Source organism: Sceloporus occidentalis, unplaced genomic scaffold (genome assembly GCF_023333645.1).
Source record: "Sceloporus occidentalis isolate IW3139 unplaced genomic scaffold, rSceOcc1.0.p SCAF_6, whole genome shotgun sequence".
Classification (NCBI taxonomy): Eukaryota; Metazoa; Chordata; class Lepidosauria; order Squamata; family Phrynosomatidae; genus Sceloporus; species Sceloporus occidentalis.
In genome coordinates, this window is record NW_028316986.1 from 86,148,083 (window position 1) to 86,169,189 (window position 21,107).

The 21,107-nt window shown below is 40.0% G+C and overlaps 1 protein-coding gene across 3 annotated transcripts in view; it reads left to right on the top strand.

Annotated features, from left to right (window-relative positions):
- Positions 1 to 21,107, top strand: part of HIVEP2 (HIVEP zinc finger 2) — a 195,064-nt gene that overhangs the window by 105,731 nt on the left and 68,226 nt on the right. For 2 of the 3 annotated variants that reach the window (XM_089530265.1, XM_089530264.1), the window contains exon 3: positions 19,592 to 19,690. The exons of the other annotated variant lie outside the window; for it this stretch is intronic. The gene's annotated coding sequence lies outside the window, so the exon portion shown is untranslated. The remainder of the gene's footprint in view (positions 1 to 19,591; positions 19,691 to 21,107) is intronic. 3 annotated transcript variants of the gene reach the window in all.

Sequence of the window (21,107 nt, forward strand, 5' to 3'; positions counted from 1 at the left end):
TGGTTGAACATATGAAATTTGAATGTTAATAAGACAGATATGTTGTTAAGTCATGGGCCAAAAACTAGTTCATTTTGTTCTTGTGTGCATGTATTTTTAAAAGATGTTTCTTAGCAGTGCTCCCTATATGCTGAAGATTTAGGAAAAAAAAACAGGGTAAAGATACAAACAGGAAGGCATGAAAGAATCCATCCACACTCAGCTTTAAAAAAATAGTTTACAACAAGACTTGAAAAAATATTAATGGCTTCTTGTCAATGTAGAAATGGGATTGGATCCAGATTTAGTCATACTTTGAATGGACAAATTGAAATCAGTTGTACTTAAATTGGTCATGATCAACATGTCCAATTAATTTCAAAAAGGCTTCTGTGACCAAATTGGGGTCTAACATATAGTGATGCCTCCTTGTTCCCAAGAAAATGCTATATACATTCTCTGGGTTTTCTTCTAAGTATGGCTAGCTGCAATACTTCTCGCTGTATCTTTTAATACAATACTTTTATTATTTTAAGAACAGTGCCTTTTAAATCATTACAGATGTAACAAGCGGCAAAGAAGAAGATGGGCATCAAGATCATTTCAGTACAAATGTTATGTGGGAATTGACCTAATACCGTGTTGTGGCTTCTTTTAATTCACATGTAGTTCTTTTCTAATAGTTTATATTAGATTTTATCCTACAAGTTTTCTTAAACTTTTTTCAACATTGATTTTTAAAAATTATTGGTGTCCCATATATTTTGCAGGATGACTAAAAAATCTGTTTTCAAATAGTAGTTCTTCCAGGCAGCTTACAGTGACAGGCCAGACCTGCTGGATACTGCAGTTGCGTCACATGTCTTCAATTGTTTTCATTATTCTTGAGCCAATTTAGTCAACTTTAAACTGAGTGGGTCAAAAGATAGCAAAGGATATCTCCCAAGCTGACTATGTACTGTAATTCAGAAATTTCCAAGTGATAAAGATGAGAAAATCTATGTTTTTAAACAAAATAACAAGAAAATCAATGGAAATGGTAAACATTAGTAACCTAAAGGTCATAATCACAGTTGAAAGGATGCTAGTAAATACTACTATTAATATAGCTCAAAAAGTCATCCCAGATACCCAAAGCAATTATTCCACTGTTCAAGAAAACTTGTAAAAAAAATCTACACAGGCCATTCTAAAGAGCTACCCAAGACTAGCTGTCTGTACCCTGTGACAAATTTCAACAAAACTGATACTCACTTAAAATAGTGGGGCCAAGGTGCATATGTATATTTTATGTCAAGTATACTTGAGCCATTTCAAGCAAGGAAATTTACTTTCTGCCAGGCAGAGGAGGCACTTCTCTTCCATTTCATACCCACTGGAATCCTGTTGGGGCCTTATGTCTTTGTAAGAGGACTTATGTCTGCATGAATTAGAATTATGCAGTTGCGCAATGTCTGGATCCAGTAGAGGGCTGCTGTTATGTTTACTATATAGTAGAGCCAGCAAAGTGCATGTTTTTAAAGCACTTCTGTTACTTAGCTAGGTATAAGTAGAGTTATGTAATGTAAAGGTTATATAGGATTCTGGCTATGGTTTATAATTCCTGGATTCATATGTTCAGTCAACACTACTAACCCTGCCCTGTGTATGTCAACTTTGCATACATATTTATTTTACTGATATAAACAACTTGTACTTTAGTGTTTTTTCCTACATTTTTGTTCTATTGCTCTAGTCCCTTCTAGCTATAGAAGTTATAAAAAGTGAATCTTGAAGCAACCAGTGTGTGATTTAAGCATTTAGGGTTCTAAGAGTCAAGGGTTCTAAGTCCTGGCTGCCAGCTAGAATCTAAAACCATTCCATCCTCCATTCCATGGAGAAATGTACACATGACAAGTTTAAATCTGACATATGAGTGAATATGCACTTAAAGAACACAAGCACCGCTCATTCTGAATTTTGTAGCCTTGCCTGGAAACCTGGACAAGCAGAGCAATTCCATGAGTCCAGACTATGCCCTGAGGCCTGATAACCTGTGTTTGTGTGTGTGTGTTTTTGTGTGAGCGACATGAAAAGGATGTCATGAAGATACAAGCATGTAGAGATGTTTCTGAATTTATGTTCATAATACAGAAGATATTTCAATTACTATCATGTAAGCGTACATCGGAGGACTGGCCTTGGAGTTAAAGCTGTTTTTGTCTGCTTGGTTACAGCAGGAGATAAGCTCATAAATTGTAGGCTGTCATAGCAGGCAGTTAGAAAGCAGTGCTGCTGATATTTGTTAGGACCAGAACAGTTTGTTAGGACAGGACAGAGGTATTGTAATTGAGAAATGATGATGGTAGGTGCTTCACTGTAACCCTTTGAATTAAAATATGAATGATACAAAACATTATTTGCATTTTAAAGCTGAAATCTTTTTCTTAGAGTATTGTCTGCTCATGTTCTATATATCCATCACCCTATCAGTTAGTCATACAAGTCAGAGCCATTATCTACATCTGTGGTTTTTATTTCAAGAATGCAAGCTCAAGAGAAGATTTAAATGGCAACTGAAAAATAGCTAATCTGGGTTTTATTTCATTTTAAGTGTGAAAGTAGGATAAATGGTTTAATGGTACTTCAGAAAAATCAAGTTTTCTTCAATTATGTCTTTGAGGCCATTTGTGAGATTATTAAAAAAGACAGCCAGATATTTAGTGTGAGAAGAGGTACACATATTCTTAAGGATGGGCAGATGTCTCTCATTTTTTGCAGGGGCATATATGTTATTTCTTATGTTAAAATGTGATATATAGGTGCACATCCTGTGTCACTTATGTGGAATCCAATCTTTTTCACCTGGTATTTATCCACAAGTTGTATTTATTTCTCTCCCTGACACACATTACAATGCAGTCACCCATTTAACCTCAGCAGCACATAAATGAATTGCCAGAAATATTTTTTTAATCGTTTCTTCCTCTAGCTGAGTTTTAAAAGCTAAGCACAGCAGAGATGTTGTGTTCTGCATACATACTGAGCCTTCTGTGGAATGTGGAATACAGTGTAAGAAGCTTCATTTCCTTTGAGTTTAAGAAATACCACTGCAAGAAACAGGACTAGACATGGGAATTGTTCAGAGTATTTGGGATCAAGTCTTATTATTACCATGTCCTAGGTTTCTTGACAGTGAATTCTACATGTAAAATTTTACACTTAAAAGAGAGATCACACAGATTTCTCAAATATAATCTTCTAATGTTGGTTCTCTCGCTCTCCTACTCCTCTAGCAACATAGCAAATAAAAGATGGAGAGTAATTTGCAAAGGTAGCAAGTCTCTGTTTTATTTCCAGATAATGCTTTCTGTGCCTAGCAACACAACTGTCTGAGGGAAAAGGCTAGTACTGAGGAATTTGCAGATTATCCATGGTGACAGAGTCTGTTGTTTCAGGGCATCTCTCTTCCTGGCTGGTGTTCTCCCTCACTGGCTAATTGCCAGCTTCTCAGGGCAGGTTAGCATTTGTTGACTGTGTAGGCCCAGCACTGCTGTCAGTTGCTGTGAGGCAGCTCAAGCTCATGCAGAGAGTCTAGGAGGACAGGGTTTCCTGCACGATACGTTCCTGCTCCCCACAAATTCTGTGTGACTATTAAGAACCTAAGAGGCACCTGGTGCTTCACATCACAATCTTTCTTGTTGACAGTTGCAAAGATCCCCCCTCCCCCATAATATAGTACATTTCTGACTTAACATATTCATCATTAAAAGGCAGGAAGAAGAATAGAAGACTGATATTGGCAAGTACTTTTCATTTGCAAACTGCTTAAATAGTTATTGGGTTTACACTTCAACAGGCCTGATGTGATGCTTTGTCTCTAGATAATTCAATAACCATGGATGAACCAGAAAGAGTTTATTATAGCCACTCAGAACAGAAAGCCTTTTTCTTTTTTTGGCCAGAACTGGCTGAAATGTTCAGTTACAATCCTATTACGCTCTTCATGCCCATACCCCTTCAATCTTTTGCATTTCTTCCCAGGCTAGATGACCTTGGAGGCTTGTGGTCACAGTCAGTGTCTTTCTCTTTCCCACCATTCGGCTCAGCACCTGCTCACAATATCAATGCAGATTTTAAAAATGAAACTGCTTCTAAGTAGTAACAGTAAGCTCAACATGAAATAATAAATTCATGGCCAGAGGAACCTGAAAAAGGGGACCCTGACACCTGACATGTAGGTCATTATTATTCCTGCTCAACAGTGTAGGGAACTGAGCTTGCATACAGGCATTTAGTAAACTTGTGGCAAAGATGGCTCATTGTTTCCTGTCTCTCATTTCTCAGTCAAGCTTGGTATGGGCTGAAGCTTTCATGTGTGTCCCTTGGTCCTAGAGATCTTTCTGTTAGATTGCATTCAGTGGTGGCATTGCCTTAGCAGAAAGTGTTCACAAAGTCTTGAGCAGAGTTTGGAAAAATTATTTTTGTAGAACAGGCCTGTCTATGTGCACTGGGAGGATTATGAGGGTTATAGTCCAAAAACAAACAAACAAACAAAACAAAACCAAAACAAAACCCAAAACAAAAAACTCAACCCTGTGTATATTTGCATAGTTAAAAGCAGTGTGCCAGAGGTGCCTAATCCAGGAAATGTCAGGTCTGGCCACAGTGGCACATGCCATGATTACATCCACATTTGGATTAATGTACTGCACTCTATGTGGAGCTGCTGTAGGAAAATTCAAAAACTAGTAGCTCCAAAATGCTGCAGCCAGACTGCTGACCAAGGCAGGTTACATGACACATACAACTGTCCCATTGTAACAGCTTCACTGGCTACTGGTTCATTTCCGGGGATTGTTCAAAGTGTTAGTTATGGCCTATAAAGTCCTATATGGCTTGGGTCCAGACTATCTGAAAGACCGTATCATCTCAGAGGAACCTGCCCTAGTTTTAAAATCCTTAGGGGAGGTGACTTTCTTTTGATTCTACCACCACTTTTTCTCAGTATGGTGAGGACATGGGAAAGATCCATTGTGGTGACTGTTACCAAGCTGTGGAATTTCCTCCATCCGTGAAGCCAGGTTGACTTGCTATGTGCACTTTCCCCCATCAGCAAGCAAAGACTGTTTTATAAAGTATACCTAAGCCTTTGATTGTTAAGTGGCTATTGCAAAAGGTCTTGTCACTGGTGTGCTATATTTTTAAAAACCATAATTATACTTTAGTTGCTTTTTTGAATTATTATAAATTAATGTTTTAAGTTGATTTTTAATTTTGTATTATACCATTTTTAAATGGCATAAATGTCCTTTTCCATTCTGGAGGATTCCAGAAGGTGTAGGCAGTTTTCAGGGACAAGTGGAGGGTGAAAACTAGGTGCAAAAGCAACTTTCTACTAAGATGAAGGCATAGTTGGATACAACCCAATGTCTTTTAAAAGTGTTTGCCCACGCCGAAGAAAACAAGAGGCCATTATGTTTTTGTGCTGCTGTGAATAGAAATTGTATGATTTCCCTCTTCCTTCTTCCTGTGAGTAGGGCAATGAGGTTGAACAGAGTGCTCTGCCTCTCATGTGGTGGGTTTGGTTTTCTCTGTGGATCAGAAGATACCTGGAGAAGGGGATACAAATTCTAGAGAGGGAACAAGTAGACAAAGAGGGTAGACATAGAGATGCTAAGATGCTATCCTCCTAGAAAGCACAGTATTCTCATACAACCACACTCATTCACTCACTCACTCAGCCACTCTGTATGTCATACAGAGAATTTATAGTTAATGTAGCTCTTTTGTCTTCTGCTCTAGCTTAGGAGAATGCTTGAGACACTCCATCCTTCTGTCTCTTTACAAAGACAGTATTGGATTAGTTATCTTGGGGGTAGGGTTAGGTGGAGCAGATACCATAGAGGCAAAAACCTCAACTTGGTATCCAGGAACAGTGATTTATTAATTTAGTTTAATATTCATATCTCATTTTTCTGTACAAGCAAATAATCAAAGTGACATAAGAAAACACAGTTGGACAATGTGTTAAAAACAGTTAAAAACAAATGATTAATTACACTTGAGTGATAGCAATTAGAATACTAATATTTACAATTAACAATCTCAGTGGAGAGCATACTAGGTTTAAAAATGGCAAATCATGCATTACCAAAAATGTGACATTTTAAGAAACCTTCCTTAATTGTCTAAAGATGGTACAACAGAGTATTACTAGAGTGGAGTGGGCAGGCAGGACTTCATAGGGAGATGTACCTGATGCAAAACACAACTTTTCTTCCACAGAGTTGTGGGGTTTCATAGTATGATTGTGGCAGTGCTCTTTTTGACAGTGCTGTGGAGTAGTTATAGAGTAAGTAGGAAGGATAACAACAGAAATATGCCAGGGGTATTCTATGTTGCTACAAGGGTGAGGCAAAATGAGGTGTTGTTGTTATTGTTGTTGTGTGCCTTCAAGTTGTTTCTGACCTATGGCAACCCTAAGATGACCCTATCACAGGGTTTTCTTGGCAAAATTTGTTCAGAGGGGTTTACCATGGCCTTCCTCTGAGGCTGAGAGAGTGTGACTTACCCAGGGTCACCCAGTGGGTTTCTATGACTGAGCATGGATGGTCTCCCAGATTCCTAGTCCAGCACTCAAACTCAGTACTCCAAATTGGCTCTTGTCCACCAAATAAGAATTCTGATAACCCATTACTAGAATTTTGAGGACTGGTGAAAAATTTCTCTGGAGGTTCAAGGAAAATTTCATGAGGAAGGCAGAATTCTTCTTTACGGTGAGAATCCCTCATTTTGCTTATACTGTAATGAGGCCTTGGGAGCAGGGTACTTCTGCCATTCCAACTTAACGAAAGCACTCCAAAACACATTCATTAGAAGTAAAGAATACATTACCCTTCAGTTTTCTTCTTGTTGTGGTTAAGGGCTGACTTTGTTGTTTCCTAATATTGTTTGTTTGTGTATGTATGTGAGCTCAAATGAGTATTCCTTTCTTCTTCTGTAACACATGCTGCCTTCTCCTTTACTCTTTCTGCCTCTGGTTTATATCCTTCTGGGTGCTGATCCTGTTTCTCTCCTGCTATAGGCAAGAGGATGGATGCCAGATTTTCTTCCTAAACTGGAGGCCACAGCTATTCCTCGTTTCCCATGGCCTTAGAAATTTAGGTAATCTAGAATTCTCAGCCAGAAAGCGCTAGGACTTTCCCAAAGTACGAGACCAAGAATTCCATAAGGTGTCTCCATTGCAGTTGAAGTGGAATCATAGTGCTATAATTAGGTCATGTGAATGGCCCCCACCCCAGAAGAGACTGCTGGCATATTTCTTCTGTCAGTTGATTTGCTCTGAACAGATTTTATAGTCATCATGGACAAGAAGCCCTGTTCTTTCTCACCTGTGGATAGAATCACATGCGTACTGGAAATCTTCCCTGCCAATCATAGTGCTGAAATGGTCCCATCTGAATAGCCCTCAGCTAATGCTAGTTACTGAGACTGGACTTTTCCTTTGCGCCACTGGGTCTATTTCTGTTCCAAAAGGCTCCCTGTTATAGTTGTAGAAAGGGCTATGGAATAAGATTAGAACCATCATCTCATCTCAAATCTTTTGACTGCAGCTGTACAGTTGAGCCCTCTTTTCTTGTGTGATGTACTAGAAGGTATGAGATACACATAGGGTTGCCATAGGTCCGGACCTCCAAAACGGGACAAATGTAGGACAAAATTTTCAAATGTAGGACACAATTTTTTTGTGCCCTACATTTGAATAGGAGCCCCGGACCTGGGCCCCGCCCTCGCTGCTGTGGCGACGGGGGCGGGGCTAAGGCGGGGAGGGAATACTCCTCCCAGGGAGGCTTGCCCTCCTGGCCTTCGCCCCGCCCTCGCTGCTGTGGTGACGGGGGCGGGGCTAAGGCGGGGAGGGAATACTCCTCCCAGGGAGGCTTGCCCTCCCGGCCTTTGCCCCACCCTCGCTGCTGTGGCGACGGGGGTGGGGCTAAGGCGGGGAGGGAATACTCCTCCCAGGGAGGCTTTCCCCAGGCCTGGGCCCCGCCCTCGCTGCTATGGCAGTGGGGACGGGGCTAAGGCTGGGAGGGAATACTCCCCTCAGCCCGGGGGCGGGCGAAATCCCAGGGGTGGGGCCAAACCAGGGCAGGACCGTGCGGCCCCGCCCAAAACCGGGAAAGTCCCGCCCACCAGCGGGATATGGCAACCCTAGATACACATACAGTACATTTATCATGTTATTAATACATTTAGTCATATACTGTATCTGAAGTAGTGGGCTGAAATCCAGGGAAGCTCAGAATGAATAAATACTCTTAAAGGGGCTGCTACATTCCCGTCTTTCCTTCCCTCCTTTTCCTTTCTTATGCTGTCTTTTTGCAAACTGAATCATATGGTGTCCTGGACTGCAGCCAGCACACACAAACAACACCGATAAGGATGGTTCAGCTAGGTAATTAGCAAGCAACTGGGAACAGTCCACAAACCTGCAAGGAGTGATAGTTAAGGAGCAAGCCAAAAGTCAGAGCTGAAGTCAGGAAAACAGAGGTCAGAGTAGTCAATCCAGTCCAGGGTCAGGGCAGCCAGAAGTAGCAAGAGTCCAGTCCGTTCCAAGGTCAAGAGTCAAGGCAACAAGGAGTCAAGATACAGGGAGCCAGTACAGGCAGCAATCACACAAAAGGATCATGCAATAAACTCTGGCATTGAATTGGTGTCTCTCTGCTTCTTAAGTAGGGGATTCTTTCCTCGGTGCCAGCTGAGGCTTGTTTGCCAATTGTCTCTCAGCAATCCTCCTGGACCTGCGTCTGCCAGCACTCTCAGCCCTGTGTTGTTTAAAGGAGGGAACCTCCAGGCCTGGTTCCTCCCCAGAGTCACCATTAGGCTGCTGTGCCACCAGAGGAATCCCATCAGCACTAGGACCTGGCTGAGCCTCCTCCTCTGGGGCTGGGAGAACAGGGCTGGATTCTGGCAGAGCAGGATTAGCACCTGGTGTAGCCTCAATTACCTCTTGCTCTGGAGGAGCCCCATCCTCCTCCTCATCCTCCAAGACCTGCTCTTGGCTGGCCATGACATATGGGGAATGTTGTCTGAAATCAGTTTTGGTTTATTGATTTACTTTAGCATTTTGTGTTCACTTTAATATCTTATTAAGTTATTTGCCCAGGAAGAAGATTTTTTGTATTGAAGCAAGTTGAGCAATTTACATCTAATAAATCATTGCTATGGAGGTCATTGGTTTGATGCTGGGCACAGAAATAAATAGTTCTAGCCTTTACCTCTCCTCTTATTACTCCTCCTTTACTCTCTGCTGTTGTTCATCATTTTTATATATATATATGTGCTTGTGTGTGTATATATATATGGATTCAGCTTCAGCCTTCCTGCTGTCTTTGCACATCATGCCTGGTTAGTCAGGGCATGAATCCCAGCTGGTGGTGTCTAAATTGCTATTTGCCCTGAACTTTGTGGTTAGGAGGATGTGCACTTTCTAATTTAGCCTCTGGCCAGAATAAAGAACTGGCTTTATGAGCAGCAGCAGCATAAAAATGGTAATGTGAATACAGAAAAAGTTTTATTTATAGAGTTTGTTGGATATATCCATTTAATACACTACAAACCAACTGTTCAGAAGTTTGTTTTCTATTAAATATTTCATTTCAATATAAATGTATCAGTAAAGATTGTGGATAAATCCTGTGCATTGTGCTGAGAAAATAAGAAAAATGCACAGTGTGGTCCAAGGAATAGCAGAAGCAAAACAATAAACAGGAATGAGTGGTAGGTTCCAAATGTTGGCCAAAAGGCTCATTTGGTGGTGGAAACTTGCCTCAGTTCCACAGTTGATGCTGTTTTACTGGTGCTTTCCCCAAGTGAAAGCACCTTCCTTCACATTCCTTCTAGTAGCAATTTGCCACTCCTTGCATTACTGAAGCTATGGTAGCTGATATCCAATATTAGTAGTGGCCACTACCATGATTGAATTTGCTTCTCATTCCACCTTAAAGTGCCACCAAAATGATTTCTGGTTTTCTAGTTCCCCAGAATGAATTCCCAGAATACATATTAGCTCCTGGGGGAGGGCATGTACAAGGAGCTGCAGGAGAAAGAGGGCACCTACTGATCTATGGAGTTCTATTAGCATTGAGTTCTGTTGGACAGAGCCTAACGCTCATTAATTTAAATAAACCATGTTTTTCTCCAAATGTTAATGGCAAAGTACTATGCAGCTTCTCAGCTGAACTAGATTTTAATATGTAGAGTGGAAAAGAAAGATGTGAAATCAAAGGTTTTCATTGCCGGCATCCATATTTTTTGTGGGTTTTTTGGGCTATGTGGCCATGTTCTAGAAGATTTTCTTCCTGATGTTTCACCAGCTTCTGTGTATTGCTTGTCTATTGTTCTGTGCTGATGGTAGGCCTCAGGTGGGGAGGCTAATGCAAAAGAGGATTAGTGTCTGCTAATTGGTGATCATTATCTGCTGGGAAAGCCCCTGACACTGAATGGTCCCATTTGCATTTGCTGAGTCCTAGCAAAATAAGGACTCAGCAAATGCAAATGGGAAACCACTCAGAGTCAGGGGCTTTCCCAGCAGATAATGATCACCAATTATCAGAAACTAATCCATGTTTTTTTGTGGGTTTTTCGGGCTGTGTAGCCATGTTCTAGAAGATTTTCTTCCTGACGTTTCTCCAGCATCTGTGGCTGGCATCTTCAGAGAATGCTTGCCTGGAAAAAGTGGGTCTATATATACCTATTATATATTCCCAGGCTCACACGGCATATATACACCCACTTTTTCCAGGCAAGCATTCTCTGAAGATGCCAGCCAGAGATGCTGGCGAAACGTCAAGAAGAAAATCTTCTAGAACATGGCCACATAGCCCAAAAACCCCAGAAAGCCTTCATCTTCACAGACACTAATCCTAGGCTGATGCCTGCCATCAGCACAGAACAATACACATGCAAATCACTCCTGCATTCACAGGCTCACACAGTATATATATATATGTATACACACACACACACACCCACACACCCACACACACCCACTTTTTTTCCAGGCAAGCATTCTCTGAAGATGCCAGCCACAGATGCTGGCAAAACATCAGGAAGAAAATCTTCTAGCACATGGCCACATAGCCTGAAAAACCCACAAAAAACAAAAGAAAGATGATTTGATTCCTATTTCAGTCAATAGCCAGGTCACCTAGAAATGAAAATGTAAATTCTTTGTTAGCACAGACAGTGTTCTAGTAGTGTAATGTACTGTTAACCCTGATGGAGAGAATCCTATCCAAAGCCCTAATTCTGATGAGATGCCCTAGCCCTGAGATCCTGTAAGGAGAAACAAGACTTTATCATGCTAGGCAGGTAAATCATAATTACATCAGGATAGTACCATCTTTGTTTGGGTGTATCACATGACTTTGCTACTCTTCTGTTGTTTTCTCAGTGAGAGACTGTTTGGAAACTATTAATGATCTCCTTTTCTGCTACTGTTTTGCTACACTTTTCAGTGTGATGGTTCAACTCTGCTCTAATGCCTATTTTGGGTATTCAGAGGATGGTCAGTGGGTGTGTTAGGTTGCCTGGTGATCATAGGGAAGGGAGATGGGGTGAAAATTTCAATCTGATTTCTTGTCAATTGGCAGAGTAACTGAGAAACTTTTCAACTTTTTTTCTCCACCCCCCAACTGGGGCTTGTCAAAGAAACTAAGAAGGCAAAATTTTTACTCATCCCTGGCCCCCTCCTCTGTTTCCAACAGAGTAGCCCAGTTCTGAAGTCTCTTTTCTCTTTCTCTTTCTCTTTCTCTTTCTCTTTCTCTTTCTCTCTCTCTCTCTCACACACACCTTTACACATGCCTGGAAATATAAGTGGAAAAGACAAAGTTTTACAGTTAAAAAGCATTTATTACATTAACCTGCCTGTTCTTGTTGCTTAGAGCTTCAGACTTGATTAATTGCTGGCAGATGAAAGCCAGCATCTAGTTCAGTCTGATCTATCATGAATCACCCCCCCCCCCCAAAAAGAAAAAAACGCCTTTTTAAATGTAAAACTATGTTCATTTATATTTATGTGTGCAGGAATGCATCTCCCTCTCTCTCTATACATGTGTACCAAACTAGGAAAAGGGGCAGGAATAATGTCTTGGAGGAGGTATTTGATGGGACTGAGTGAGCAATCCCAAATCCTATGTGTGATAAGCTTTTAGTGCAAATGAAGGTTGCAATTGCAGAAAGGTGGGAAAAGAAAAAGAGCAATTCTGATCGCATAGCATTTTTTAAAAAATAGAACAATGCTATTTTCGTGGTAGAAAAGACTAATGTGATAAATTCCATAGTGCAATGTCCCTCCTTTCCCATTCTCCTAAGACTTGCCATGTTCCTGTCTTTTGGGTCATGTAGTAACCAGCAGAATGTGGAGGGGAGGAGCCAAAGTTTGTTTGGCTATGTTCTGATAAGACAGAAAACAACGATCTCATCCTCTGGGACCTTTAGAGGATCTCTGGGAGGTCCTAGAGGATATGTGCATTTACGTGTGTCCAGCTATCAAGACACAGCTGGACAATATTTAGCGCCTTCTTCCTTTTCCCAGCCACAACATGGCCATATGGGGTGGGGATAAGAAAAGGGTATATATTGTTTATATTCTACCAAGGTCACTATTTAGTGACAGCCAACATGGTGTAATGGTTTGAGCATTGGACTGTGACTTGAGACTAGGGTCCGAATCTTCACTTGGCCATGAAAACCCAGCGGGTGACCTTGGGCATGCCACAGCCTCTCAGCCTCAGAGGATGGCAATGGCAACTCGTCTCTGAAGAAACTTGCCAAGAAATCCCTGTGGTAGGTTTGCCTCAGGATCACCACATGGCGGAAATGACTTGAAGTCAATACCTTCACCACCACTATTGTTTAGCACTGCAACTATAGAGGAAAGATATCGGTGATCGTTAATGATTCCCCCAAGGTCAAATCTTCTGGGATCTCTCAGATCTGTGATACCTCGTCTACAGTTAAAACCTCCTGAAAGTGCAAAATACATATGAAATAATGAATCGTTATCTTAACAGCTGTCCAAACATCATGCTCATCATGTTGGGAACAGTTAGACTCCAGTTTAATTAAGAAAAACCCTCTCAGTTTAACATGTTGTATTAAGATCTTTCCATGTTCACTCAAGTTTGGAAATTACAGCTGTTAATGATCTTGCCATGAGCAGAGACTTTATTTAGGCATTATGTGTATGGTATAGCATCACATGCTTTGGTTAGTTCCAGATTCACCGCTATCATATGTGTTTGTTAGTTCCATCATCACCACTTTCTTGATGGTAAGATTTGTCAGTAACAGTGACAAATACAGCCTCAAATACATTGGTTTGCTGTGATGTTGTGTTACTTTATCATTTCTGACTTATGACAACCCTAAGGTGACCTTATCATGGGGTTTTATTAGCAAGAAGTTTCTCCTTTGTCTTCATCTGAGGCCAAGAGTATGTGACTTGCTCAAGGTCACCCAGTGGGTTTCCACAGCTAAGTGGGGGCTGGAGCCATCATCTCCAGAGTCCGAGTCCAATGCTCAAACCACTGCAACACATTGGTCTTTCTTACTGGAATAGACATATGGAATCTATTCAGTTAAAATTATTGTATGATTGAAGCTCATTATTTAATGTTATAAGTATATGAGTGACTACTAGTACCATCCATATAGAATGATATTGTTGGAAGGTATCTTGAATGTAATTTAATTTAAAGGGCAGGATGGAGAGGCACAATGTTCTGTGGCTGTGTAAGGCTGCACATACTGAAGAAGTAGCATGATATTAAGAGTTATGCATGTTCAGAGCAGCATAATGGCAATCAATTTCTGTCCCAGGGTTCAACTCTATCATATGCAAAATAATATTTTAAAAGTTTTTAAAATCTACATACAGTTTTTATTAGCACTATGACATAGCATACTCTAGGTCTCTTCCTTGGACTAATCTAATCTCAAACTATTTCCCAAAAGACACTGGACAAGTGGGGAAATTGGATGGCATTTCTAAAATTAGTGAAATCTAGCAGGGAAAACAAGACACTATCTGCCAAACTGCTGGAGTCTGCTTATCAAACTTAAGTAAGTCAGATTTTAACTTTCTACCTCAAAATTGGTACAAATCAAGGTCTCTTTCTACTACCAAGTCTATGATCAACTTGTTTAACATTTTCTTGAAGATAAATTGTAGAAACTCCCAACATCAGACCAGTTTCTGATTACAATGGTAGAAATGATTCATGGGACTTATATTATGTTAGATTTCTCTTTTCCCCTGCTTGATGTCCTTCAAATGTTTTGGATTATTGTTCCCAGCACTCCTGAACCTTGACCATCTTGTTTTGGCTGAAATCCAAACCAGCTGGAATGCACTTGTTTGGGTGTTGCCTTTGATGTGTTATGGATGCCAGTCTTCGGGTTATAAAGCCTGAATGTGGTATGGATGCTAGTCTTCATGTTTCAAAACACACACTTTTTACACATCATTTTTTCCTGTTGTGAGATGTTCTAAACAGTGAGATGGTTTTTAGTTATGTGGGGCTTTTTTTTGGTCTCTGTACAAAATAAAGTTCTTAAGCAATTACACAATGAAGTGCTAAAATGCAAGCATCTGAAGCCAGAACATGTTTTCTTACATGCCCAAATGCTTGTATAGACTGCTGTTTACATTAATGGTTAGTAATGGATTTACCCAGTTGTTTTTTTGCTGCTGGGGGGAGGGAGAGAAGAAAAATATGGACAAATGTAAAGCTACAAATGGGTACCAGGCCTATTTTATTCTTTAAATTTTGACACTGATTCCTATAAAGCCACATCTGCATTCTATCTGGTTGTGGATATCCTCTTTCTAATCTGTTCTGCCTAAATACAGACAAAACTCAAGTAAAGGGCCTGCTGAGGTTCTGTTGGCTCATTCATGTAAAGTTAATTAAATGCAGAAAAACCCACACAACTATAATTTTGCATTAAATTTGTATGTAGTTTTTTATGTGCATGTCAGGAAGTTCAAATAAATAGGAGACACTAGGTGGTAAACTGTGCAACTAATCTTTGCTTCACTGACTCTGGGCAAAAAATCAGGTGCAAGGGTTTGCTGGGAATCTCCACGTGCTGCCTTCAGGGAGTGGGAGGGACATGGCATCTTCTTCTCCTGGCAGTATAGCATAATCCAGGGAATTCTGTGTCTGGCACATTTAATGTGAATGGTGGGAAAAGCCAACCAATTGCTAGACTGAGGGTGGCAGCACTTCCCGGAGTGGATGTGGAAGTTGCAGTCTTCACTCTGGTCCTCCCCCTCCCATTTATGTGCTCCCTTGCAGAATTGGACCTATTTGATGGTGGTAAGGGGGGAAGAAAGCCTACTTGCCTTCTCATAGCATCATGGCTTACTTCTAGATGGCATGAGAAACATGCAGTGGCTTCCATCCATTTACTGCCATCCTTCTGGTTTCCTTCAGCAGATTGGCTTGGATGGATAGGTTGTAGATTAGAGGGTGAGTTTTCTGACGGTAGGATACATGTTCTATGCTACTTCGAGGCATTAACAGAATATAATAAATAAAATCACCATTTCACTTCCAATATAGTCTTATGATGGCGGGTTATAGACCGCCCATTTGGGGCGGTCTGGACCCGCCCCTTTCCCTGGAGTATCGGGGCCTCAGCGGCCAGAACGGCAGCCACTGAGGCCCCGATCCGCCGCTTTTCAGGCTGCAGGGAAGCAGCAAAACGCCGCTTCCCCGCAGCCTGAAAAGGGGTGTCCCTGGGGCTTCAAGCCCCAAGGACACCCCACGGCGGCGGGGAGAAGAGAAAGGGGCCGCTTGGCCCCTTTCTCTTTTAGTCCGCTGGGCGCAGCCGTCTGAAGGCTGCACCCAGCAGACTAAACCAGGAAGGAGCTCCGAAACGGAGCTCCTTCCTGCTCTGTGTTCAGGGTGCACTAAGCGCCCTGGCATGGAGCAAGGACGTCACGTCCGCGCCGCCCCGTCTAGAGGCGGCGCGGCTGTGACGTCCTCACGGCGGCAGTCGTATGGAAGGGCCGCCGCCGTTTAGTGCGTGACGAGCACGCACTAGGGTTAGGGCGGTGCGGAAACACCGCCCTTTTGTAACCCTAGTGCGTGCTCGTCACGCACTAAAGTGCCGGTCTGTAACCAGCCATAGTCAATATACTCTTGAGTATTATGTTACGTATTACTATGTTAAGTACTGTGTTAAGCTTTAACTATTGAGTGTAATGTTAAGAAAGTGGACAGAAAAAAACCTCATTTGAGATGTGGTGCTGGAAAGGAATGCTGAGGAGATTGTGGACACAAATCAATCCAGAACTCCCCCTGGAAGCCAAGATGATCAAATTGAGGCTGTTGCACTTTCACCACATCATGCAAAGGCATGACTCATTAGAAAAGACAATAATGCTAGGAAAGTTAGAAAGCAGTAGAAAGAGAGGCAGACTGCATGCCAGATGGATTGACTCAGTTAAGGAGGTCATGGGTCTGAATCTGCAGGACCTAAGCAGAGCAGTAGAGGATAAGGGTCTTGGAGATGTCTCATCCACAGGGTCACCATGAGTCAGGGTCGACTCGAGGGTAGTTAACAACAACATTATATTATTTGGATCCTTCTTGCACTTCATTATTAGCCTGGTAAGCAGCGAAGTCTGGCCTTGGAAAACATGGCCTCAAGCTTAGTAACATTTATGTTTCAATGGAAAACAGTGGAATGTTTCCATATTCTCTCCTCTATTTGTTTGTATCATTGGAAATGCCTGGAATGGTCATCCTGTGGATTACTAACATGCACTAGGAATTTCAAGGTCTGTAACATACCTTTGTTCATTATTTCAGACAATCTCTGATGCACTTTTGTTTGCAGTATGTTTTGAACCCATCTGTCTCTGCACACCCTGGACAATGACTATACCTTTATTTTACTGTCTTCTGGAAGATAAAACAAAAACCATTGTTTCTCTGTTAGTTTCTTTTCATTCCCCTTCCTTTTCCTGGTTTCATACTGAAGCCTCTGATGATATAAACAGATTATAGGAAAATCAGTGAAAGGGCTATCAGAGGATTTATGATTCATCTCCATCTCATTAATGTTACTTTCTTAAGACTGTGTATGTGATTAGGCAGAATCAAGAATCTCTCTTCCTTCTGCAACCCCCCTGTGTACCCTAGAACCCCGCTTCATTCGGCTGGGAACCCCACCTAAATATTTGAGCCCTATGAGAGGCTGTAATGAGTGATGAAGAAAGTCCTGATTCTACCGGAGCTGGAGACGGAAGAACATTATTGGAGCTTGAGCTGGGGCCTAAATTCAAGTCTTTGTTCCAATTAGATTTGAGCCATTGAAAACAGTTGGATATAGGCCTAGGATTTTTTTTTTGCTCAGGTAGAGAAAGTCAAGTGTAAAACCTGACTATTTTGATGGGTCCTTTTTTCTTTTTATAAAATACTGATAAGCAAGAAATGATCAGACCTCTGTTCCCTCTGTATTGATATGAATTCTAAAAGGGAAAGTAACATTGTCTACACTGGGTACCTCTAGAACACAGCTGTCTTTTGTAATGAGGCATATTTGAGTAGAAATGGAATCTGCTGAAGTTCTGCCTTCTGCTTGTCCACTGGTTGTGGGGACCCAAAACCTCAGAGACGTAGCACGAAAGTCTGTTACATTAAAATGTCCATACTCCCAAAAATTCTTTTTCTATTTCAAATGATCCCTATTATAAATTCCAATAAACCTTTTAAGATTTGGGGGAAAGATTTATCACAATTCATCTGGCAAAACAAAAGACCAAGGATCAGACTCAAATTACTCCAAGATGCCCATGAGAGAGGCGGTTTGACTCTCCCGAATTTACAACTGTAATGCTGATGCATGCAGTCTTATATGGATCAGAGACTAAATGAATTTAGAAGAGAGAAGATTATTAGAATAAGAAGGGGAGGCATTAAGTTTTGGTTTTCATGCATATTTGGCGTATGATAAGGAAAAAGCCAACAAAATAATTAATAATCATAGTGTAAGGAGAAACTTAATGAGAGTGTGGAATAAATATAAAAGGAATATTATACACAAATTCCCCATGTGGCTATCTCCCCATGAAGCTATATACAGAAAAGAAATGATTAGGTGTGAAAAATGGTTTAAATATAATGAACTGACTAAGAAAATCAGGGGTAAAATTAAAATAAAATCCCAAGAAGAAGTGGAACAACTGGGTTTTGATATGGGATGGTTTGTTTATAGATGGATGTATAAAAGAACTATGAAGGAATGAAAGAATTTGGAGTTGAAGAAAGTAAGACAGATCTTAAAAAATATTAATTGATGAGAATGAGAAATTAATTGGGAAACTTTATAATAAATTATTGGAATTAGAAATGGAAAATGAACTTGTCAAATATATCATGGTTAAATGGGCTAGATATATTGGTTACAATATACAATTAGATCAATGGGAACATATCTTGACGAGAGGATTGAAATATACAGAATCTCAAAATATAAAAGAAAATTGGTATAAGGTGTTCTATCATTGGTATTTAACTCCAGAGAGAATAGCCACAAAAATAAAAATAATAAATATTGGAAATGCAGGGACACAGTAGGAACATTTATACACTGCTGGTGTAATTGCAAAAAAATAAAAAAAAAAATGGAAACAAATCAGAGAATTAATTTGTAAGATATTACACATCGAATTAGAATTAAGACCAGAATGCTTCCTATTAGGAATATTTGAGAACAAAATTGAAATAAAATATGAAAAGCAACTTTTTTATATGACAGCCATGGCAAGAATTTTAGTGGTGCAAAAATGAAAAACAAAAGACATTCCGAATAAGGAGGAATGGTCAATAAAATTGTTGTAAATAATAGAAATGGATAAGCTGACTCAAATTTTAAAAAATAACCCTGTGGGTAAAATTAAAGAAGATTGCCATTTGGTATTTGAATATTATTATTATTATTATTATTACTATGAGGGAGCAATGGGGGGAGATATTTCTCTAAGGAGAGATTTATTTAAAATATCTAATTTGACAGACCATTAGGAATAATTTGTAGATAAATTAACACAAATATCTGCTGAAAAAGCATTCCATTCACAAGGGAGAGAAATAAATTTTGTATAGATATAAATGAATATATGAGTAGTATTGAACAGTTTTGAAGGGAGAAATAACAAATTAAGAAATATTGAAAAGATATTCATAAGGGATACATAAAGCAACATATTAAACAAAGAGGATGGAAGTCACAAATTTATGTGTAAATGTATAAACAGTGGTGTTATGAAATTTGTAGAAGATTTTTGCATGTATTTTAGTTTGTTTTGTTATGTATTTCATTTTTTGTTTGTTTAGATGTGTCATGTGGTTGTGATATATATGTGTGGTTAGTCAATATATATGTGTGTTTGTGTGTGTGTGTGTGTGTGTGTGTGTGTGTGTGTATATATATATATATATATAAAGCAAATTCTGTAACATCCTCATGTAAAACTGCATTGTGGTAAAAATGAATTGGGGTTATGTTGCTCTGCTTGCTAAAGCTTTTTCTTAAATTTTATTCCCTAAAATAGGTGCAGAAGATGCTAAAGAACAAATTTTAACTGGATTAATGAACCAAATAGTTTTACTTAGGACCATTACGTACTTGCATCTTTGATATTTACTGAGAGGTAAGAAACTACTACTAGCTACATACTCCATCTTCTTAACATAGCATATCTGAGACAGTCTTCTCATATTCCTATTGTAGTTATGAATTTCTGTGATTCACTCATTTCTGTACAAAATATAATTTTAATGTTTCTTTATGCATATTAATTGTTATAGTTTCTCATATTTAGACAACAGTGTGGAAAAATATTCTGCTATAATAACAAAGACTTTTCAAGCATCCTAAAGATGAAAAACCTCCGTGGACTACTCATACATAAAAAGCCCACTTTCCAGTCCACAAAAGGTTGTATCAAATCAATCTTGTTAAGGTATCCTAAGATTTTTTGCTGTAATTGATTGAAACAGCTACTACATTCCCAGCTATAAACTTCACATGATGTGAATGAGCTGCAGCTTGGCTTCTATGCTTCATTCTTCTCTTTTCCTGCTCACAAGGTGGAGATAATAATAATAATAATAATAATAATAATAATAATAATAATTAATTTTATTTATGTGCCACCCTGTGGCGAACCAATCCGGGCGGTTTACAACATTAAAATAACATACAGCATAAAAACAATATGTTTCCCTCCCCCCTTAAAAAGTTATTAAACTGCATATCTAAATTAAAACCACAATAACTAGTTAAAACAACAATAAATTAAACAAAATAATACCAACTGATAAACCACTGCAACTTCAGTTCTAAAGAAAAGAAAAGGGGGCTTTGGAGTCATTACTGAGGAGGGGGGGATGATGAGAAGCTTCTGGGGACAACACACCCCTGCAACATCCAAATTTGGTTCCATTTAATCTGGCTTCAGGACTGTGTATGGGATAGAGACAGCTTTGTTTATTTTGGTGGGTGACCTATGCTCAGAACCAGACAGGGGGAGTTTGCATGTGTTGTTTCTGCTGGACTTCTGGGATCTTGTGGGGCTCTGTTATTTCCCCCATGCTAATTAGCATATTTGTAAATTTGCTAGGAGAGGTTATAATAGTTTTTGGGGTCTCCTTCTTTCTTTTCCACCTCAATCCAAGGTCTCTTTTTTGAGCAAAATGCCAGTTGGCAATGATGGACTAGATGAGAGATTGACATTCAGTCCAGACAAGACAGAGATGTTCTTGGGCAGTTGAAAGGCTGAACATGGAATAGGGATTCAGCTTGTGTTAGATGGTGTTATACTCTTTCCAAAGATATAGGTCATCAGCTTGGGTGTACTCCCAGACTGAGGTTTGAATCTTGCAGCCCAGGTTTTTGTGGTGGCTAGCAGTGTGTTTGCACAGTTAAAGCTAGTGCACCAATTGTGCCTGTTCCTTGGCACATCAGACTTGACCACAGTGACACATGCTTTAGTTACATCCTGATCGGATTACAGTTATGCACTCTACCTACAGCTGCCTTTGAGGAGTGTTTGGAAACTTCATTTG